This window comes from Chiloscyllium plagiosum, unplaced genomic scaffold (genome assembly GCF_037043375.1).
Source record: "Chiloscyllium plagiosum isolate Xiang-an unplaced genomic scaffold, Cpla_swu_hap1 HiC_scaffold_1, whole genome shotgun sequence".
Taxonomy (NCBI): Eukaryota; Metazoa; Chordata; class Chondrichthyes; order Orectolobiformes; family Hemiscylliidae; genus Chiloscyllium; species Chiloscyllium plagiosum.
The window spans coordinates 128,534,573-128,556,451 of record NW_028270139.1 but is presented as its reverse complement, the minus strand read 5'-3'; the positions used below and the strand labels follow the sequence as shown (position 1 = coordinate 128,556,451).

The following is a 21,879-nucleotide window of genomic DNA, read 5'->3' as shown; positions in this document are numbered from 1 at the left end:
TAGAGACTCAGATAGAAGGTTTGTTGGGAACGAACAACCTGTTGCCTCCAGGTGCCAGGGTCTGTGATGCCTCAGATCGTATCTTTGGGGTCCTGGAGGGAGAGGGTGACCAGCCCTCCATGTAGGTGGACATAGGTAGAAAGAGGGATAGGGATGTAAGGCAGGATTTCAGGGAACTAGGGTGGAAGCTGAGAGCTAGAACAAACAGAGTTATTATTTCTGGTTTGTAACCTGTGCCATATGATAGCAAGGCAAGGAATAGGGAGAGATATGAGCTGAACACGTGGCTGCAAAGATGGTGCAGGAGGGAGGGTTTCAGGTTCTTGGATAATTGGGGCTCATTCTGGGGAAGGTGGGACTTGTACAAACAGGATGGCCATCACTTGAACCAGAGGGGTACTAATATCCTGGATGTGAAATTTGCTGGTGCTATTCGGGTGGGTTTAAACTAGCTCAGCACGGTGATGGGAACTTGAGGTGTAGTTGCAGTGCACAGGAGAATGAGAGTAGGGAGGACAGGGACAGGATTTCAGAGTCACAGGAATGTGCTAGCAGACAGTGAAGTGGTTTGAAGTGTGTCTACTTCAACACCAGAAGTATCTGAAATAATGTAGGTGAGCTTGCAGCATGGATAAGTAGCTGGGACTTTGATGTTGTGGCCATTTTAGAGACATGGATAGACAATAGACAATAGATAATAGGTGCAGGAGTAGGCCATTCAGCCCTTCAAGCCTGCACCGCCATTCAATATGATCATGGCTGATCATTCCTAATCAGTATCCTCTTCCTGCCTTATCTCCATAACCCTTGATTCCACTATCTTTGAGAGCTCTATCCAACTCTTTCTTAAATGAATCCAGAGACTGGGCCTCCACTGCCCTCTGGGGCAGAGCATTCCACACAGCCACCACTCTCTGGGTGAAGAAGTTTCTCCTCATCTCTGTCCTAAATAGAGCAGGGTCAGGAATGGATGTTGCAGGTTCCAGGGTTTAGAGCTTTCATTAAGAACAGACAAGGTGGTAAAAGAGTCAAGGATAGTATAATGGTGGCTGAAAGGACTTTTGACAAGGACTCGTCTACTGAGGTAGTGAGCTGAGGTTAGAAACAGGAGAGGAGAAGTTACACTGCTGGAAGTTTTTTATAGGCTTCCACAGAGCTCCAGGGAGTGGAGCAGAGGATTGGCAAAATGATTCTGGGTAGGAGTGAAAGGAACAGGGTGGTCATTGAGGGATTTTAACTTCCCCAATATTGACTGGAAATGCTATAACTCTAGTACATCAGATGGATCAATTTTTGTCCAATGTGTACAGGAGGGTTTCCTGACACAGTATGTCAAAGGGCCGACAAGAGGGGGGGCCACACTGGATCTGGTGCTTGATAATTGAACCAGGCCAGGTATTTAATTTAGTTGTAGGTGAGCACTTTGGAGAGAGTGACCATAATTCAGGTTACGTTTAGTTAACAATAGAAAGGGATAGGTACATGTCACAGGACAAGAGTTATTGATGGAGCAAGGGCAATTATAATGTGATTAGGCAAGAATTAGGATGGATAGAATTGGGGTAGCAAAATACAGGGGATGGGGACAATTGAAATCTGGTGCTGGCTTAAGGAACAGATATTGTGTGTCCTTGATAGGTATGTCCCTGTCAGGTAGAGAGGAGGTGATAAGGTACGGGTACCATGGTTTTCTACAGAAATTGTATCTCTTATTAAGCGGAAGAAGGAGGCTTATGTGACGATGAAACGAGATGGTTCAGATGAGGCGATAGAGAGTTACAGATTAGCTCGGAAGAATTTAAAAAGAGAGTTAAGAAGAGCAAAGAGAGGACACGAGCAGTCTTTAACAAATAGAATAAAGGAGAACCCTAAAGCTTTTCTATAGGTATGTGAGGAATAAAAGGATGATTAGGGTAAGAATAGGGCCAGTCAAAGACCGAAGTGGGAAGTTGTGTGTGGACCCTGTAGAGATAGGACAAGTGCTAAACAAATATTTCTCATTGGTTTTCTCTCGGGGATAGGATAATATTGTAGAGCAAAAGAATGAGATATGAGATATTAGACGAGAAAGGATCGAGGTTTGTAAGGAAGAGCTGTTATCAATTCTAGAAGGCGTGAAAGTAGAAAAGTCCCCTGGGCCGGATGGGATTTATCAGTGGATTCTCTGGAAAGCTAGGGAGGAGATGGCGGAGCCTTTGGCTTTGATCTTTGAGTCATCATTGTGTACAGGTTTAGTACCTGAGGACTGGAGGATTGCAAATGTTGTGCCCTTGTTCAAGAAGGGCAGTAGAGATGACCAGGTAATTGTAAACCAGAAAGCCTTACGTCTGTTGTAGGAAAAGTTTTGGAAAGGATTATAAGAGATAGGACTTATAATCATCTAGCAAGCAACAATTTGATTTCAGATACTCAACATAGTTTAGTCAAGGGCAGGTCATTTCTCACAAACCTCATTGAGTTTTTTGAGAAGGTGACCAAGCATGTAGATGAGGGTAGGGCAGTTGACGCGGTGTACATGGACTTCAGTAAAGCCTTTGATAAGGTTCCACATGGTAGGCTGTTGAAGAAAATGCAGAGGCATGGGATTGAGGGTGATTTAGCAATTTGGATTAGAAACTGGCTTTCTGAAAAACGGCAGCAAGTGGTGGTTGATGGAAAATATTCAGCCTGGAGTCCGGTTTCTAGTGATGTGCCACAAGGATCTATTTTGGGACCACTGCTGTTTGTCATTTTTATAAATGACTGAGACGCAGGCATAGGTGGATGGTTTTGTAAGTTTGCAGATTACACTAAAGTTGGTGGAGTAGTGGACAGTGTGGAAGAGTGTTGCAGGGGGACGGATAAAGTGCAGAATTGGGCTGAGAGGTGGCAAATGGAGTTCAATGCAGCTGAATGTGAGGTGATTCACTTTGGGAAGAATAACAGGAAGGCAGAATACTGAGTCAGTGGAAAGATTCTTGGTAGTGTGGATGTGCAGAGGGATCTTGGAGTCTGTGTAAGTCCTGAAATTTGCCACCCAGGTTGATAGTGCTGTTCAGAAGGCATATGGTGTGTTAGGTCTCATTGGTCGAGGGATTGAGTTCTGCAACTGTAATGTCATGCTGCAACTGTACAAAACGCTAGTGCGGCCACACTTGGCATATTGTGTACAGTTCTGGTCACCCACTAGAGGAAGGATGTGGAAGCATTTGAAAAGGTGCAGAGGAGATTTACCAGGATGTTGCCTGGTCTGGAGGGAGAGTCTAATGAGGAAAGGCTGAGAGACTTGAGTCTGTTCTCATTGGAACGAAGAAGGGTAAGAGGGGATTTAATAGAGACATACAAGATGATCAGAGGATTAGATAGAGTAGACAGTGAAAGTCTTTTTCCTAGGATGATGACGTCAACTTGTATAAGGGGGCATAACTACAAATTGAGGTTGATAGATTTAAGACAGATGTCAGATGCAGGTTCTTTATTCAGAGAATGATAAGAGCGTTGAATGCTCTGCCTGCCAATGTAGTTAACTAAGCTACATTAGGGAGATTTAAACAATCCTTGGATAAGCACATGGATGATGATAGGATAGTATAGGTGGATGAGTTCACAGGTCGGTGCAACATTGAGGGCTGAAGGGCATGTTCTGCACTGAATTGTTCTATGTTCTATGATCCTAGGAAGCCTTGCAAGTGAAGGTCAGCTGCTCTTTGGGATTGTTAATCATGGAGAAGGTTGTGTGTGAAACGTTTGTAAAAACCTTGGAATTGTCCTACTTGTCAAGATTTGTCAAAAAGGTTTCCAGAAGCATCACTGTGTTTTTTCAAATATGTAAGGGAGACTGCTCTTCTCATAGACTGTAACCTGCAGTATAGAACTTATAGAACGGTATTTTTCACTTGTGTATGGGAACTTGTAGATATTCGGTAAGTTGACGTCATAGCTAAAGGGCAAGGGTGATGGGTGGAAGTAGATACTAAATTTACTGTGGGGATAGGAAGGGCTTTGGGGAAATGGGTAGTTCACGGGTGAGAGTAGGTAGGGCATGGGGACTGAGGGAGAGAGGATAGTCACAAGGAATTAAGGGCTACGGGGAGAATGCGGGTAAGTGGAGTTGAAATGCCCATCAGCCATGATTGAATGGCAGAGTTGACTCAATGGGCCGAATGGCCTTACTTCCACTCCTATGTCTTATGGTCTTAGAGTATGAGCTGGGGCTGGATGAGAGTTTTGTATTTATCCTGTTTTGGAGAATAAAGTCCCCTCTTTGGACCTGGTCTGGGATCAGTGCACCCTGTAAGCTGCACAGCTGCTGTGAAATGCAGACACACTCTGTCATCTTCTCCATTGTTTCCATTTAAACAAACCACTCACAGAACTCAGAAGTCCACAAAGGAAGAAAAAACTGATGCAACATTGGCCTGGCACATCTTTGGTGAAGGTAGGAAATATTTTGGGAAAGGTAAGATATCCATTGGGATTTTGTGAGAAGCATGTTTGTGCATAATAAGTGCATGAACTCATTGAAACTGCCAAAACTATCAAGGAGCTGTCCAAACAAATTTTTGGAATTAAGACACAAGTGCCAAGTATGTGAGTGTGCCTGGTTATGTAGAATCATTATTGGATTTGTCCAGCATGAATGATTTCCCAAACTCCAACGAGTTCCTCGATCAAGTGATGGATAACTTCAGTTAGTTATTGAATAAAAATGTTTGTTCACATCAAGGAATAAGCACTTAAGTAAAATGTTTGTCTTAATAAAGGATTAATTGAAGGATTATTTTTGTTGTCAATGAGTGCACTTTCTCAAAATGCAATATAAGAGACATTATCAGCCTGTATTCCTGATGAAGGGCTTTTACCTGAAACATTGGATTTTCCTGCTCCTCGGATGCTGCCTGAACTGCTATGCTTTTCCAGCATCACTCTACTCCAGAATCTGGTTTCCAGCACCTGCAGTCATTGTTTTTACCTCCTGAGGTTTGTCCATGGTAGTCAGGTGAGTTGGCATGGAAGAAGGTACTATGAAGGGTGATGGGTAATGCGTTTGTTTTGGCATAAGAGAGGGGTCAAAGGCTAATGTGTATGAGGTGGCATTGAAGCTAAAAAGATCCACAGGGATGATTGAAAGCATTGGGATAAGGGGCTGGGGGATTTTCAGGATGACAACGTGTAACTAGTGAAGTGCCTCATGGATTAATGCTGGGACCACAGTTAATTATAACATTTCTTAATGAGTTGCATAAAGGGAGTGAATTTGTCAAGTTTGTAGATGATACAAATTGGCAAATTGGGACCCAGGTTCGATTCCAACCTTGGGCGACTGTCTGTATGGAATTTGCATATTCTCCCCTTGTCTGCGTGGGTTTCCTCCGAGTGCTCCGGTTTCCTCCCACAGTCAAAGATGTGCAGGTCAGGTGAATTGGCCAAGCTAAATTGCCCATAGTATTAGGTGCGTTAGTCAGTGGGAAATGAGTTTGGGTGGGTTACAGTTCGGAGGGTCGGTGTGAACTTGTTGGGCTGAAGGGCCTGTTTCCACTCTGTAGGGAATCTAATCTAATCTAAATGGAAGGCAAGTTGTGAGGATGACAGATGGGGCTGATTCTTTATTTTTGGCCAAGTACGAATTTCATGGGATTTTTTGGAGGGCTTTTTGCCATGACACCGAGCAGATTCTCTCTCTGTATCTTACCACACTCCCTGTGGCACCCCTCATCTCCAATTCCAGCCCCAGCTCACCATATGCTGTTCCCAGAACAACTCATCACTACCAGGATATCCTGGAATTAACTGACATGTCTTGTGCCTGCACCTTCTTTAAAGTCTGTCGCACACCCATACAGTAGGTCCAGCTAAGGAAGCAAAGCTTCAAAAAGGCAAGGCAAAAGTGAGGACTGCAGATGCTGGAGATCAGAGTCAAGATTAGTGGTGCTGGAAAAGCACAGCAGGTCAGGCAGCATCCGAGGAGCAGGAAAATCGACGTTTCGGGCAAAAGCCCTTTATCAGGCAAGGCAATCTAAGGCAGGGTTGCTGTGAGCATCAGGGAGAGTCAGTGAGTGAGTGCTTTGAGAATGAGCAAACAGACTGGAGATATAGCCTGGTCCAGTCGATGAGCTGGGTGCAATTCCCTGTGAGCACTCTTTCCTTGTATTAGTCAATGGTACAGCAAAAGTGGCTTAAAGTGGTTCAGAGATGTGTCATGAGGGTTCTTACAGACTGTCGCATATCAGCTGACAATGTCGGCAGATGTGGTGTTGGTGTGGCTGGTGTCTGTGCCCTGAGATGTTGATGCTCATTGTCCAATATGGAGGTTTTTCAGACCCAGCGGTGAATTGAGTTTGCCAGGTACCCGCTCTAATTTTCATGTCAATTTTCTTGATGTCTAATTTCTTTAGCACATTTGGCAAGATCGTAAGTTGACTAATAATGAAGTGAGTTGGGCTATTGACAGAGCATTTAAGAAACACTAATTCTCCTTGATTGTCAATTTGCCACCTTGCAAGAAACTCACCTTGCTATTTGTGAAAAGCATAAATGATGACAAGAGATGCTCCTGACATTGAGATATGTGTACTTTTTATCTGATTGTCATTTGTCAGTAACCATCCTTTGAATTGAAGGTAGTAAAGATATTTGCCTTGACCAGTTATGGCAAAACATCTTCAATGGTTCATATGGGGCAGTGAGATCTCTTCAAAGCTTTACTGTGATCCTATGGATTGAAGTATATCCTCCATTTTCACATTGTTTCACTATTATCATGCTGCTGATATTATCCATAGGAGTTGTCACATTTCTGTTTATTGCCTTCTGTACGAGCTCTACTATCTTGACCATCAGGCTAGACTTGAGCACAATTGGATCTCTACTGAGCAGATAATGAGTTGGTCTGACACTTGCATCTCATTTGAGATCTTGGTCATTGGGATGATATGGGAGACCTATAAAAACATACCTCAAATCTTCTAGGACCTTTTCAGCAGTCAATGACTTAGTGGTCAATGTACATATCTTCTGGCACATGTAGATTTACCAGTCACAGCTTTAGACTTCCTTCAATCAGTAGATTTTGCTCAACAATTTGTTTGGCATGGAATGTATCCAAGCAAAAGACAAAACCTTGTCAGTTCTCAAATAAATACTGTCTGGGTGATGATTGATAACTGTAGAGCTTCTGCACAGGTCAATAGATTTCTCGAGAATAAGTTTCACTTCACTCAAAAGAAATATGCTCGCAGTGGGATCCCTTATCATGAAGGCAATCTTATCTCTGATGTGATCATCCTTCAGTTGTCCAAACTCTCAAGATTTAGTTATATGTATCAGCACCATCACATACTGTTCAATAATCTCCCACTCTTCCTGAGTTCTGTTATTAAATTCATACATTATAAGATCATAAGACGTAGGAGCAGAAGTAGGCCATTCAGCCCACTGAATCTGCTCTGTCATTCAATGAGATCATGGCTGATCTGATAATCCTCACATCCAGTTTCCTGCCTTTTCCTTATAATCCTTACTCACTAGAAATCTGTCTATGAGATAAAAACAATGACTGCACATGCTGGAATCCAGATTCTGGATTAGTGGTACTGGAAGAGCACAGCAATTCAGGCAGCATCCAAGGACAGGCAAAATCTGGGGACAGGCAAAATCGACATTTCGGGCAAAAGCCCTTCATCAGGAATAAAGCTTAATACAACCTGGTGAAGGGCTTTTGCCCGAAACATCGATTTTGCCTGTCCTCGGATTTTGCCTGTCCTCTGATGCTGCCTGAATTGCTGTGCTCTTCCAGCACCACTAATCCAGAAATCTGTCTATCCCAGCCTTGAATAAACATAACCCAGCATCAACAGACCTCTATGGTAAAGAATTCTACAGATTGACTAACCCCTGAGAGAAGAAATTCCTTCTCTCCAAGTCTTTAATGTGCAATTCTTTATTCTGAGATTATACCCTCTTGTCCGAGATTCTCCCACAAGAGGCAACAACTTTTCTGCATCTACCTTGTCACATTCTCTAAGAATCTTGTATAGTTCAATAAGGCCACCTCTCATTCCTCTAAATTCCAATAAATACATGTCCAACCTTCTCAACTGCATCTCATAACATAATCCTTCCATGGTTCAAAGTCTTCAACATTTCTGTAGTCTGACTATACTGCTCCTCAGCAAACTTTAAGCTTCAATACAGCTTGTCGCACACTTTCTCCAGCATCAGAGTTGCCACTATTATTTACTCAGGTAAAAACAAGGTCTGCAGATGCTGGAAACCAGAGTCTAGATTAGAGTGGTGCTGGAAAAACACAGCAGGTCAGGCAGCATCCGAGGACGGAGTTATTTACTCAGTCTTTTTACTCAGTTCTGTCTTCCAATTCTGTCTTATATCTCCTTTTATTTGCAAAGCTGCTGTGAATGGAAAATTCATAGCCATTCTGACTTGCCCTGCATTTCAAACTTGTAGACTGCAGTTTTAGTTCTACCTTGCTGTGTGTTTTTTTTTTGAGTAGCTGACTCTGTTATAGCTTTGAACATTCACTCAATCTCAGCTTTATATTTCTGATTCCGTTTCAGATAATTTGTTTAATGACTGCCACAAACTGAAGTGAAAACACCTGCGTGTAAAAGCTGAGGTCATGTGACTATGGAAAGTCCGTCAATGCAGTGTGAACATATGCATTTCCCCAAATGATTGAGTTCACAAATTAGATAAATGTGATATACAACCAAACATGCAGTGTGTGCTCAATAACTTTATGGTATACATACCCTACACACCAAAAGTGCATCTATAATTCAAAATCAGAGATTCATTAAAACATAGAACATAGAACAATACAGCACAGAACAGGCCCTTCGGCCCACGATGTTGTGCCGAACATTTGTCCTAGCTTAAGCACCTATCCATGTACCTATCCAATTGCCGCTTAAAGGTCACCAATGATTCTGACTCTGCCACTCCCACAGGCAGCGCATTCCATGCCCCCACCACTCTCTGAGTAAAGAACCTACCCCTGACATCCCCCCTATACCTTCCACCCTTCACCTTAAATTTATGTCCCCTTGTAACACTCTGTTGTACCCGGGGAAAAAGTCTCTGACTGTCTGCTCTATCTATTCCCCTGATAAACCTCTATCAAGTCACCCCTCATCCTTCGCCGTTCCAATGAGAAAAGGCCTAGCACTCTCAACCTCTCCTCGTACGACCTATTCTCCATTCCAGGCAACATCCTGGTAAATCTCCTCTGCACCCTCTCCAAAGCTTCCACATCTTTCCTAAAATGAGGCGACCAGAACTGCACACAGTACTCCAAATGTGGCCTTACCAAGGTCCTGTACAGCTGCAACATCACCTCACGACTCTTGAATTCAATCCCTCTGCTAATGAACGCTAATACACCATAGGCCTTCTTACAAGCTCCATCCACCTGAGTGGCAACTTTCAAACAGCTATGAAAATAGACCCCAAGATCCCTCTGCTCCTCCACCTTACTAAGAACCCTACCGTTAACCCTGTATTCCGCATTCTTATTTGTCCTTCCAAAATGGACAACCTCACACTTGACAGGGTTGAACGCCATCTGCCACATTTCAGCCCAGCTCTGCATCAAATCTAAGTCCCTTTGCAGCTGAAAACAGTGCTCCTCACTATCCACAACTCCACCAATCTTCGTATCGTCTGCAAATTTTCCTACCCACCCTTCGACTCCCTCTTCCAAGTCATTAATAAACATTACAAACAGCAGAGGACCCAGAACTGATCCCTGCAGAACTCCACTTGTAACTGGGCTCCAGGCTGAATATTTACCATCTACCACCACTCTCTGACTTCGACCGGTTAGCCAGTTCTCTATCCAACTGGCCAAACTTCCCACTATCCCATGCCTCTTGACTTTCCACATAAGCCTACCATGGGGAACCTTATCAAATGCCTTACTAAAATCCATGTACACTACATCCACTGCTCTACACTCATCCACATGGTTGGTCACCTCCTCAAAGAATTCAAATAAGACTTATAAGGCAAGACCTACCCCTCACAAATCCGTGCTGGCTGTCCCTAATCAAGCAGTGTCTTTCCAGATACTCATAAATCCTATCCCTCAGTACCCTTTCCATTACTTTGCCTACCACCGAAGTAAGACTAACTGGCCTGTAATTCCTGGGGTTATCCCTATTCCCTTTTTTGAACAGGGACACAACATTCGCCACTCTCCAGTCCCCTGGTACCACCCCTATTGACAGTGAAGATGAAAAGATCATTGCCAACGGCTCTGCAATTTCCTCTCTTGCTTCCCACATAATCCTAGGATATATCCCGTCAGGCCCAGGGAACTTGTCTATCCTCAAGTTTTTCAAAATGCCCAACACATCTTCCTTCCTAACAAGTATCTCCTCTAGCTTACCAGTCTGTTTCATACTTTCCTCTTCAACAATACGGTCCCTCTCATTTGTAAATACTGAAGAAAAGTACTCATTCAAGACCTCTCCTATCTCTTCCGACTCAATACACAGTCTCCCACTATTGTCCTTGATTGGACCTACCCTCGTTCTCGTCATTCTCATGTTTCTCACATAAGCATAAAAGGCCTTGGGGTTATCCTTGATCCTACCCGCCAAAGATTTTTCATGCCCTCTCTTAGCTCCTCTAATCCCTTTCTTCAGCTCCCTCCTGGCTATCCTGTATCCCTCCAACGCTCTGTCTGAACCTTGTTTCCTCAACCTTATGTAAGCCTCCTTCTTCCTCCTTACAAGACATTCAACCTCCCTCGTCAACCAAGGTTCCCTCACACGACCATCTCTTTCCTGCCTGACAGGTACATACATATCAAGGACATGTCGTATCTGTTCCTTGAAAAGGTTCCACATTTCAACGACATCCTTCCCTGACAGTCTATGCTCCCAACTTATGCTCCTCAGATCTTGTCTTGCAGCATCGTATTTACCCTTCCCCCAATTGTAAAACCTACCCTATTGCACGCACCTATCTCTCTCCATAACCAAGGTGAAAGTCACAGAATTGTGGTCACCATCACCAAAATGTTCACCCACTAACAAGCTCATCACTTGTCCCGGTTCGTTACCAAGTACCAAATCCAATATGGCCTCCCCTTTGGTCAGACAATCTACATACTGAGTTAGAAAAGCTTCCTGGACACACTGCACAAACACCACCCCATCCAATCTACTTGATCTAAAGAGCTTCCAATCAATATTCGGGAAGTTGAAATCGACCATGACTACTATCCTGTGGCTTCTGCACCTTTCCAAAATCTGTTTCCCAATCTGTTTCTCCATATCTCTGCTGCTATTGGGGGGCCTATAGTAAACACCCAACAAGGTGACTGCTCCTTTCCTATTTCTGACTTCAGCCCATACTACCTCCAAAGGCAGATCCCTCTCGAACTGCCTTTCTGCAGCCGTTATACCATTTCTAATTAGCAACGCCACCCCCCCTCTTTTTTACCACCCTCCCTAATCTTACTGAAACATCTGTAACCAGGAACCTCCAACAACCATTCCTGTCCCTCTTCTATCCATGATGGCCACAACATCGTAGTCACAAATACCGATCCATGCCTTAAATTCACCAGGATATTGGTGCCCTTCTGGTTCAGGTGCAACCCGTCCTGCTTGTACAGGTCCCACATTCCCCAGAATGCAGTCTAATTGTCCAAATACCTGAAGCCCTCCCTCCTACACCATCCTTGCAGCCACGTGTTCAACTGCACTCTCTCCCTATTCCTTGCCTCACTGTCACGTGGCACCGGCAACAACCCAGAGATGACGACTCTGTCCGTCCTAGCTTTTAGCTTCCAGCCTAATTCCCTGAGCTCCTGAATGACCTCCCCACCCCTCTTCCTACCTATTACGTTGGTGCCAATGTGTACCACGACTTCTGGCTGCACACCCTCCCCCTTAAGGATTCTGAAGACACGGTCCGAGACGTCTCGGACCCTGGCACCCAGAAGGCAACAAACCATCCGACAGTCTCGCCCATGTCCACAGAACCGCCTGTCTGTCCCTCTAACTATAGAGTCTCCGATAACTAGCGCTGTCCTCCTCTCCCCCTTTCTCCTCAGAGCTGGACCTCGTGCCAGAGACCCGGTCACTGCAGCTTACCCCTGCTAGGCCATCCCCCCCCCCAACAGTATTCAAAGTGGTATACTTATTGTTGAGGGGAACGACCACAGGGGATCCCTGCAGTGCCTGCTTCCTCCCCTTCCCACCTCTAACTGTTACCCAGCTACCTCTGTTCTCTGGCGTAACTATGTCCCTGTAGCTTCTATCTATCACCCTCTCAGCTTCTCAAATAATCCTCAGTTCATCAAACTCCAGCTCCAGTTCCCTAACGCGGTCTGTGAGGAGCTTGAGCTGGCCGCTGTTCCTGCAGATGAAGTCAGCAGGAGCATCGGTGGTCACCCCTACCTCAAACATCCTGCAGGAGGAACATTCCACTGCCTGCACTGCCATAACTCTACACTTAGTCTCCAAAACAAGAACACTAAGTAGCTTACCTGTTCAGCTGACTAAATCCTTCTCCACTCAAATAACAATCACTTACCTTCCCAACCAGCTCTGTGCTCCGACTTCACTTCCGCCCAGCTCCCGCCACTCTCTGCTGCAAAAAGATTTAGATTTATAATGTAAAATACAGATTTTGTAAAAGTTATTAATAGTTGACATCTGGCACATTTTCACTAACATGAGGTAGGCAGTGATGTGAGCTCATGAATAGTTCATTTTGTAGTGGGGATTTTGCAAAGTCATTGAGCCGGAGAAAGTTTAAGTCTTAAGAAGCAATTTCTGGAGTTTTCAAAGCTTTTGAATATTGATTAACAAGTCACTAAGCCTCTTGCTAGACATGCAGGGAACAGTAGTTATTGCAACACAATTAACATTTTGCATTCAATACATTTGTTAACCTTACTCCTGTTAAAGCTTCATCAGTTGTTCCTCATTTTGGATGGGATTTCTACTTTTTTCTTTTATTTATCAATGAAGTCTACATTAAAGGTCCAGATGTTCAAATCAAAGTTAAATTTCTCCCACTTGTGTCAGTCTACCACAGGGTTTGTGATCCTGATGTGACCTTGCCGTTATTTCATTGTTCAATTCTGTCATTATCAGGTGTTTGAGTTATTTACAGGGACTAATTCAAAGTGTGCATTAAAAAGGCAAAATATATACCCAGACTTCTGTCAAAATCTCAGTTTGGCCTTAATTTAAAGTGACAGGCCTACTTAATCTGAGTTCAGTACTGTTCATGTTTATGATTTTTTAAAATTTATCTTGATCTATAATTTTGTCCCCTGTTTCCAATCATCATGCCTTTCTACAGAAGCTGGATTCACAATGAGTAATACTGAAATGACTGAAAGCCAGTATGGAGTAATTTAAAAACAGAAAGAATGACTCAAAGAGCTTTAAACAAAGGTGGCATTGCTTTCTTAACCTATGATGAATGCTTCCCTTAATGCACTTAATTCAGTTTCATCTGTCACAGGTCAGGCACTTCCACCTTCCTTTGTAATCTGATTGCAAAGCTACTTGATTTTATATATTGTCTCCTTCCATTATCCTGGATGTTGCTGAGTGACTTAGATGACACTTATTCTTTTCCCAATTTAATTAATATCCCACTGCACTTTGATCAAATTGTGTTGTATAACTTATTCTGTCTTCAGCGGTATTGGATAATATACAATCTACCCATTATTTTTCCAACTATTATTCCTGCACAAATCTCTAATTAATAATGATATTTGAAGAAAGATAGATGGGCTTGATTCAGTACAGAAGCAGTACCTAGATAATGTATGACACACTGTAGATGTTGAACTGTACATGATTAACTTTTATACAGTGACTAAAACACTAGCTGTCTTTGTAGTTGCTTCTCGATATTTCTCCCACCATCCAATTCTTTGCTTCCTTCTCTGTATCTTTCAGCTTGGTTTCTTCTTTTTTATCTCATTGTTGTATACACTCTCCTAGTCTGTGTGCCCAATAAGCGAATCAAACTGGTGTCATAAGCCTGTGAAGTAGTGATTTCACCTGTAAACAACCTGCCTGATTTTAAACTGCTTTTCTGAGCAAACAGAGCCAGCAGCCAGCTGAATCAATTTTTTTTTCAAAGTATGCAGATTATGCTCCAAAATTTACCAATGATCTCCAAACACTACTTTAACTCTGACCTTAGCAGGATGCTGCACATGACTCACACCGTTCTCATTGTTTCTGCATTGTTGGTATTGCCAGATCCTACAGTTTACCTGTTACACCTTTTTAATTGATAGATAAACAGAAATTATTGACCCATTAGGGATGATTGCCAAGCCAGGACCAAAAGTGATTTAAATATTTAAAAGGGAACACCTAATGAAAAACATTGGGCATCAGATATCCTTCATTTACAAAACTGTTGAGATTTGGCTCAGTATCTGAGGCACGTGGTTTATATGAGGTCATTTATATGAGCAAATAAGGTAGCTTATATTTCAACAAAATACCACCTATTGAATTTAATGATGCCAAGAGACAAGCCACAGGTTGTAGCAAATGAGTTTTGAACATAAACCAGTGGCCAGGATTTATTGGCTTTTTGTGCACAAGTCCACCATTGATAGCTGGAAGTTAGATAGAATCTCCGGGATGTAGAAACGGGCCATTCGGCCCAAGTCCACACCGTCCCTCTGAAGGGCAACCCACCCAGACTCACCCTCTCCATGTACCCTTGGATTTCCCATGGCTAATCCATCTAGCCTGCACATCCCTGGACACTATGGTTCATTTTGCATGGCCAATCCACCTAACTTGCACATCTTTGGACTGTGGGAGGAAATGGAAGTACCTGGAGAAAACCCATGCAGACATGGGGAGAACATGCAAACACCACACAGACTGAACTCGAACCCAGGTCCCTGGCACTGTGAGGCAGCAGTGCTAACCACTGAGCCAATGTGTCATGCAATTCTTCCCTCCTAATGGTGATTGGACTGCAGGCCAGTCAGACAAAAATTGGTGAGCTGGCATGAGGGTGATGAATCACAGAATTGTTACAGTGCAGAAGGAGGCCATTCGGCCTCATCATGCCTACAGGGACTTGCTAACAAGGAAGTAACAGAGAGGTCACCTAATTTCCAGTCACAGCCTATGCTGGAAGTTTTATAATCATAGAATCCCTACAGTGTGGGAGCAGGCCATTTGGCCCATTGATTCCACATCAACCCTCCAAAGAGCATCCCACCCAGAAATATTCCTCCACCCTATCCCTGCAACCCTCCTTGTACAATGGCTAATCCACCTAACCTGCACATCTTTTGACTATGGGAGGAAACCGGAGCACCCAGAGGAAACCCATGCAGATGCAAGGACAATGTGCAAACACCATACAGACAGTCACCCGAGGGCAGAATTGAACCCAGGTCTCTAGTGCTGTGAGGTAGCAGTGCTAACCTCTGAGCCACTGTGCCAGCACCAGCCTAAATGTACTAAATTAAATGTACCAAATAATTCCAAAACGTCCAAGAGTACAATGTAAGTATATTCACTGTGTGCTGTGATATATTCTTATCTCTGTCTCTGCTAATGTAAGTTTTAGAGCATTTCACATATGCTATGTGTAATGTGTAGCAATATTTTTATTTTATAGCACAGCAGAAAAATTGCATGAGTTCCTCATTAATGACTTCAATAAACAAACTTGTCTTTTTATTGCTCCAACTTTTTGTTTATTGATCTTCTTCATGAGTATTAGCAACTCCCAGAATTATACTAAATTATCTAATGATCTGTGAATAGTTTTCACCTTGAGGCAAAATTATGAATACAGATCATTGTCAAACTCTGATTTCCACAAAATGTGCACAGCTCTCAATTTTAATTTGCTGTAACTATTTTTCTCTCTGCTTTGCCTCTGAGCTTAATTAACTGCTTCCCAACTTTAATTTTCACAACTTTCAAAATTCTCATCAAGTTATACGTGTTTCCACAGAGCATCCACTTTTTCTCATTTACCTGATTCCATCTGGTTGGTTTACCTTATCAGGTGATTTGTTTTGTTTCAACTTCAGCTGTCATTCAAGGTTGATTCACTTTGATATTATGGACGAGTTAACTTCCTTATCTATTTAAGATTTGCTTCAGAGGTTTCCATATTTTCTTTTCCAAGTGGCCAGGTATTGCAGAATCTCACCTGTGTATCACTATCCCTTCCTACTGGAGCTTAAAAGGGAAGAGCATCTGACAGCACATACTGAACTTGTCCCATCCAGCTGGGTAGGTCAGGTTCTCTCCTTTCACATAGTCTCACATTCTCAAAATAGTGAAGTAACCTCCATTGTAGTCCGAGAGCATCCCGACCCGTGTTCAGATAACTGTGGCCTGATTTGCACTCAGGTAGGAAGCCTCTGCAGACCTTTAAAAATGGTGTGGCAGGGTGCAGTTGCAGAAGTCCCATTCCCATTTCCATCAGAATCAATATTTTATGGAATGGGAAGGTGGCAAGATGTTATTTTCACAATTGGGGAAACCTGAAGTTAGCTAAGCCATTTTAAATTAGTCTCTATCTCCAGCAACCGACTCAACACAAACATCTATTTCAAACCCACTGTCTCCCACGGCTACCTGGACTACACCTCCTCTCACACCCCCCACTCCTGTAAAAATGCTATCCCTTACTCCCAATTCCTCCGCTTCTGCCGTATCTGCTCGCAAGAGGAGCAATTCCACTCCAAGACAGCCCAGATAGCATCCTATTTCAAAGACCACAATTTCCTCTCCCATGTGGTCAACAATGCCCTCCAGCGCATCTCCTCCACTTCCCACACCTCCACCCTTGAACCCAGCAAGGATAGAGCCCCCTTGTCTTCATCTTCCACCCCACCAACCTCCAGAAACAGTGTATTATCCTCCGCCATTTCCACCACCTCAAGTCAGATGCCAGCACCAGAGATACATTTCCACAAAGACCGTTCCCTCTGTGACTCCCACGTTAGCTCCACACAACCTCCCCACCCCACCAACTCACCCTCCACACCGGGCAGCTTCCCTTGCTGCCGCAAGATGCGTAGAACCTGCACCCACACCTCCCCCCTCACCTCTGTCCAAGGCCCCAAAGGATTTTTTTCTCATCCAGCAGAGATTTCCTGCACATCCACGCACCTCATCTACTGTGTCCGTTGCTCTTGAAGTGGTCTCCTCTACACCAGGGAGACTGGATGCCAACTCGTGGAATGTTTCAGTGAACATCTCCAGGACACACGCACTAAACAACCCCACAGCCCTGTGGCCGACGACTTCAACTCTCCCTCCCACTGGACCAAGGACATGCAAGTCATCCTCCATCACCAAATCCTAGCCACCCAACAACTGAAGGAAGAACACTTTATTTTTCGCCTTGGAGCCCTTCAACCACATGGCATCGACATCGACTTCACTAGTTTCCAAATCTCCCTTCCCCACACTTTATCCCAGATCCAACCCTCCAACTTGGCACCAACCTCTTGACCTATCCTACCTGTCTATCTTCCTTCCCACCTTTCCACTCCACACTTCCCACTGCACGATCACCCTCCACCTGCATCTACCTATCGCCTTTCCATCTACCTTTAGCCCAGCTCCACCCTCCTATTATCTCGCAGACCCCTTCCACAGCCAGCCACTCCCCCCTCTTCCCGCCATTCCTGATGAAGGATTTATGCCCAAAACATCCTGCTCCTCGGATGCTGCCTGACCTGTTGTTTTTTTCCAGTGCCACACTTTTCAACTTTGACTCTTTAACATCTGCAGCCTTCACGTTTTCCATTTTAAATTACTATTGAGTTTAAACAGATCTCCTTTTTGTCTTTCAAAATGTCCTAAACCCAGATTGTTGTCATCACAAATTGAAGGAATAGATAAGCTTTTGAATGAGGGATAATGTCTGATTAAGTATGGATATGTAATCTAAAAAATAATTTGTGCTTTTTCAACTTGAAGAATTTAAAGACCCCTCATTTACTTGACTACTTTGTTTGACAGGCAATCTGATGTAGGTTGGGGAAAAAAACACGTGATTGACTGTTCCACCGTATCGTTATTTATTTTTCAAGAGTGGTTAATTTATATGAATGCTTAGGTACATTCATATTAATATCACATTCATAAGGTACAAGAGCACAAATCTCAGCAAGGAGTTATGAGTGTGAATGCTAGTTTAAAGAGGCTTTTAAAGGATCATTTGAGTTTAATGTGGCTAATGAATGAAAATGTTTTCACAACTTGAGATTCGAAAACTTTGTGTAGATTTTATTTGTGTGAGAGTCTTTCATGAGAAACTATGTCTCAGTGAAAGCTGTGTGAGAATATCAAGAGAGAAGTTTTGGTCATCAACATGTTTCCTAAAGTTTGCCCATGGTGGATACTCCATGACGTGAATGCCTGCTATGGAGGGTTGCCTAGTGAGAAAAGATCGGAATGGCCAGGCTTGTATCCAGTAGCATTTAGAAGAGACAGGTCACTTGATAGAAGTAAATAGGATCATGATGGGTCTCATCAGACATGTATGTGGAAAGGGTGTTTCCTCTTAAGGGAGAAATTAGAATTCGAGGTCACCCATTTAAAACAGATGTGTTCTCTCAGAGGGTTGTGAGTCTTCACAACTCTCTTCTTGAAAAGGTGCTGGATGTGGAAAGAGGGTTGGGCAGGAATGTGGACTGGAGGCTGCAATCAGATCAGCAATAATCTGATTGAAAAGTCAAGCAGACCCGAGGGGCTGCCCCCAACATGTATTGTTGTATGTGCTACTGAAGTGTCATTGGCTGAGGGGCAGTAGGTGGAGGGTGTTCATTGGCATGTAGGTGGCATCGGAAATACAAGGGACATGGGGATTGGTGGGGCACAAATTGACATGGAGGTGACATGGGTACATGAATGAGGTGATGAGGTTCTGAGAGTTAAGAGCCAGAGGCCATTACAACTTATAAAATAACTAGAGTGAAGACCCAGAGAACCAAGGCAGGCAGCGAACAGAAAAGTGGAGCTGAGGCCAAGATGAGATCAACCGTGATCCTATTAATGGCAGAGTAGACTTGAGGGGCTGAATTGTCTACCCTGATCCATGTTGTTATGTTCTTATAACTGAATTTGCTGCAGTTATGATGTTGCCTTTTCCTCCACTGCCCAACTTGCTTTTACTCTCACCTTGCTAGGGCTGCCACTAAGGAGCTAGAGACTAATTTCACAGAAATTGCCTCAAGCAACCAAAGAGAAAATGCACTGAGCTGGAAAGAATTGAGTGTCTTATTTTTTCTCCTTCGAACATTTTCATTTGTTTAAGACAAAAGTGTTGAAGGCAACATTATGTTCCTGGAAAATAGTAACAGTGGACAAGTCAAATCTCAGAGTGAAACCTTGTTTAATAGACAATTAAATAATTTTATAACTTGATGACGATGGTGGCCAATCACTGAACATATTTCCATGAGGTTGTCAACATACTTTTCTTTAGTACACATGTTGTCATTTTAAAAGAAGGGAAGGGGAGGAGAGCAAAGTGTAACACAATTTTGATTGATACCATAAATAACAAAAATAAAGATCCAATTCTTTTACTCCAGAAAAATCCTTTAGAGACACTCAACCTATGACGATCACTTCCATTCTTCACTTTCAAATTTATTACTCATAAGGTTGTAGTTATTTCCTTTCAGAAACTTTCCACACATTCACCAGATGTGCTTATCTATGTATCTGAAGGGCCTGTGCCCGAAACGTCGAATCTCCTGTTCCCTGGATGCTGCCTGACCTGCTGTGCTGTTCCAGCAATAAAGTTTCAACTTTGATCTCCAGCATCTGCAGACCTCACTTTCTCCCCTTATCTATGTATCTCCCAGGAAGACACTGATGTAGACTAACTTATTTGCACTTCTTATTAAACTCTCGGAAAATCACAACTTCTTGTTTCCCCAGCCCTGTTAAACTGGACTGCTAAAACACAGATTGTGTATTTCTAGCACTGATGACCTGGAAAGTGTTAAAGCTGAAATGACCCATCTGTTGGCATGGCTCATTTCTTATAAACCAAACCCTGGCCTTCTTTCTGTGGGTTGTAAAGGCTTAACTTGCTGAATTTTTAAATTCAGAGCAAATTTTTAAATGCATTACTTGATACTCACAGGTCAAGCTCTAAGCTGTGGTTTAATCACAAGGAAAAGTGTGCTTATGGCTTAACATATAGCTATGCGAATGAGTTCTCTGCATTCTCACTCCAAATAGCCATTTCCCTTAATTCTTCTCATAATTCATACTCCATGTTCACTCTTTTGAGACATTTTATGATGCCAAAGTGTTACACAGAAATAGGTCTTTGCTCTTTTTCACACTAGGCAACATATAGTCACAGAATAATTGGCTGAAGTGTTATATGTAAATAGGTATTCTGAATCTCTGTGCTAAGATCAAAAGCCAAATATTCTTGAAGGGAAACCCAAATTTAATGTTATCAGCATTTCTGCATTCATTTCTTAAACCACTGAACAATCTTTTTTTTTAATTTAGTCATGAAATGTAGGTGTTGATGTGTTACGAATTTCCTAGTTGCCCTTGAAAAAGTGGTTGTGCGTTGCCTTTTTGAATCACTACATTTCATGTATTGTCGGTAGACCCACAATGCCAATTTGGTGATATAAACTGAGAAATGGTTCCATAACTTTCTGAACATTTCACAAATTGGCTTCTCTTGTAATTTAGCTTAAGTTGTACGCTTTCATCAAAACGCTGTTGTAAACTCAGTGATCAAAATAACTTTCCCAATGTAGTTTTTGAAAAACAAGGCATCCTCACAGAACTAAACTCCAGAACTCATTTACTTCTCAGCTTTAGAATCCAAAATCCCTGAAGAAGAATCCTCATCACAATAGAAGAAATGTCCATGTGATTGGATGGCAATCTTGGGTGGAGGGATAGTGGGGTAGGAGTCATATGGGATGTGACCTCCAGGAATAGAGTTGTGACTCCAACTAGAGTTGTAGCCCTAGCCCCCTCGTGTCTGATAAAATACCATATACCCTGCAGGAAGTGAGTGGGAGCAGGTGGTTGATAGTAAAATGAAACCTTTTGAAATCCTGAAGTTGGAACTGAGTGACTGTCCCTATTGTACAGACTGCTTGGAAAGCAAGGGTCAAGTGTGAAAATGAATGGCACCAATGCATTTCAAGCACAGTCTACAGTTTTCACAGCACTGAAACACCAGGTGTCATGCTAATGGAACCACAGGATTTGTGAAACACATCCTTTAAAAGTCTGAACGTCAGTTTCCTTTAAAATATGAAGCCTTTTCTGCAAGCAAAGTAAAACTAGCTGCATTGAAAATGTCTACTCAGCTTGCAAAATACCTGTAACCACATAGAGGGTGGTGGGCATTTGGAACGCGTTGCCAGCAGAGGTGGTAGAGGTAGGCATGGTAGATTCATTTAAGATGCGTCTGGATAAATGCATGAGTAGGTGGGGAATAGAGGGATACAGATGCTTAGGAATTAACCAACAGGTTTAAACAGTACATTTGGATCGCCTCAGGCTTGGAGGGCCGAAGGGCCTGTTCCTGGGCTGTAAATTTTCTTTGTTCTTTTTTCTTTGTTCAATCTGAAATCCTCAGTCAAGTGAAACAGAGTGAATTTTTAAACGTATTATTTGATACTCACAGGTCAAGCTCTGAGCTGTGTTTTTTTCACAGAGAGAAGTGCGTTTATGGCTTAACATATAGTTTTGAGAACGACTTCTCTGCATTCTCACTCCAATGAGGTGATGTAAACTGAAAAATGATTCCATTTGCATCAATATTCCAGTATCCTAATCCTGGTTCTTGGATCAAAGGAGCTATGTGAGACAGGGAGTAAGTGTCAATGAACTGTTTTATAGT

At 42.9% G+C, this 21,879-nt stretch overlaps 1 protein-coding gene across 2 annotated transcripts in view; it reads left to right on the top strand.

Annotated features, from left to right (window-relative positions):
- The window catches only part of dcc (DCC netrin 1 receptor), a 1,326,174-nt gene that overhangs the window by 1,013,870 nt on the left and 290,425 nt on the right, over nt 1-21,879 (top strand). The window lies entirely within an intron of this gene.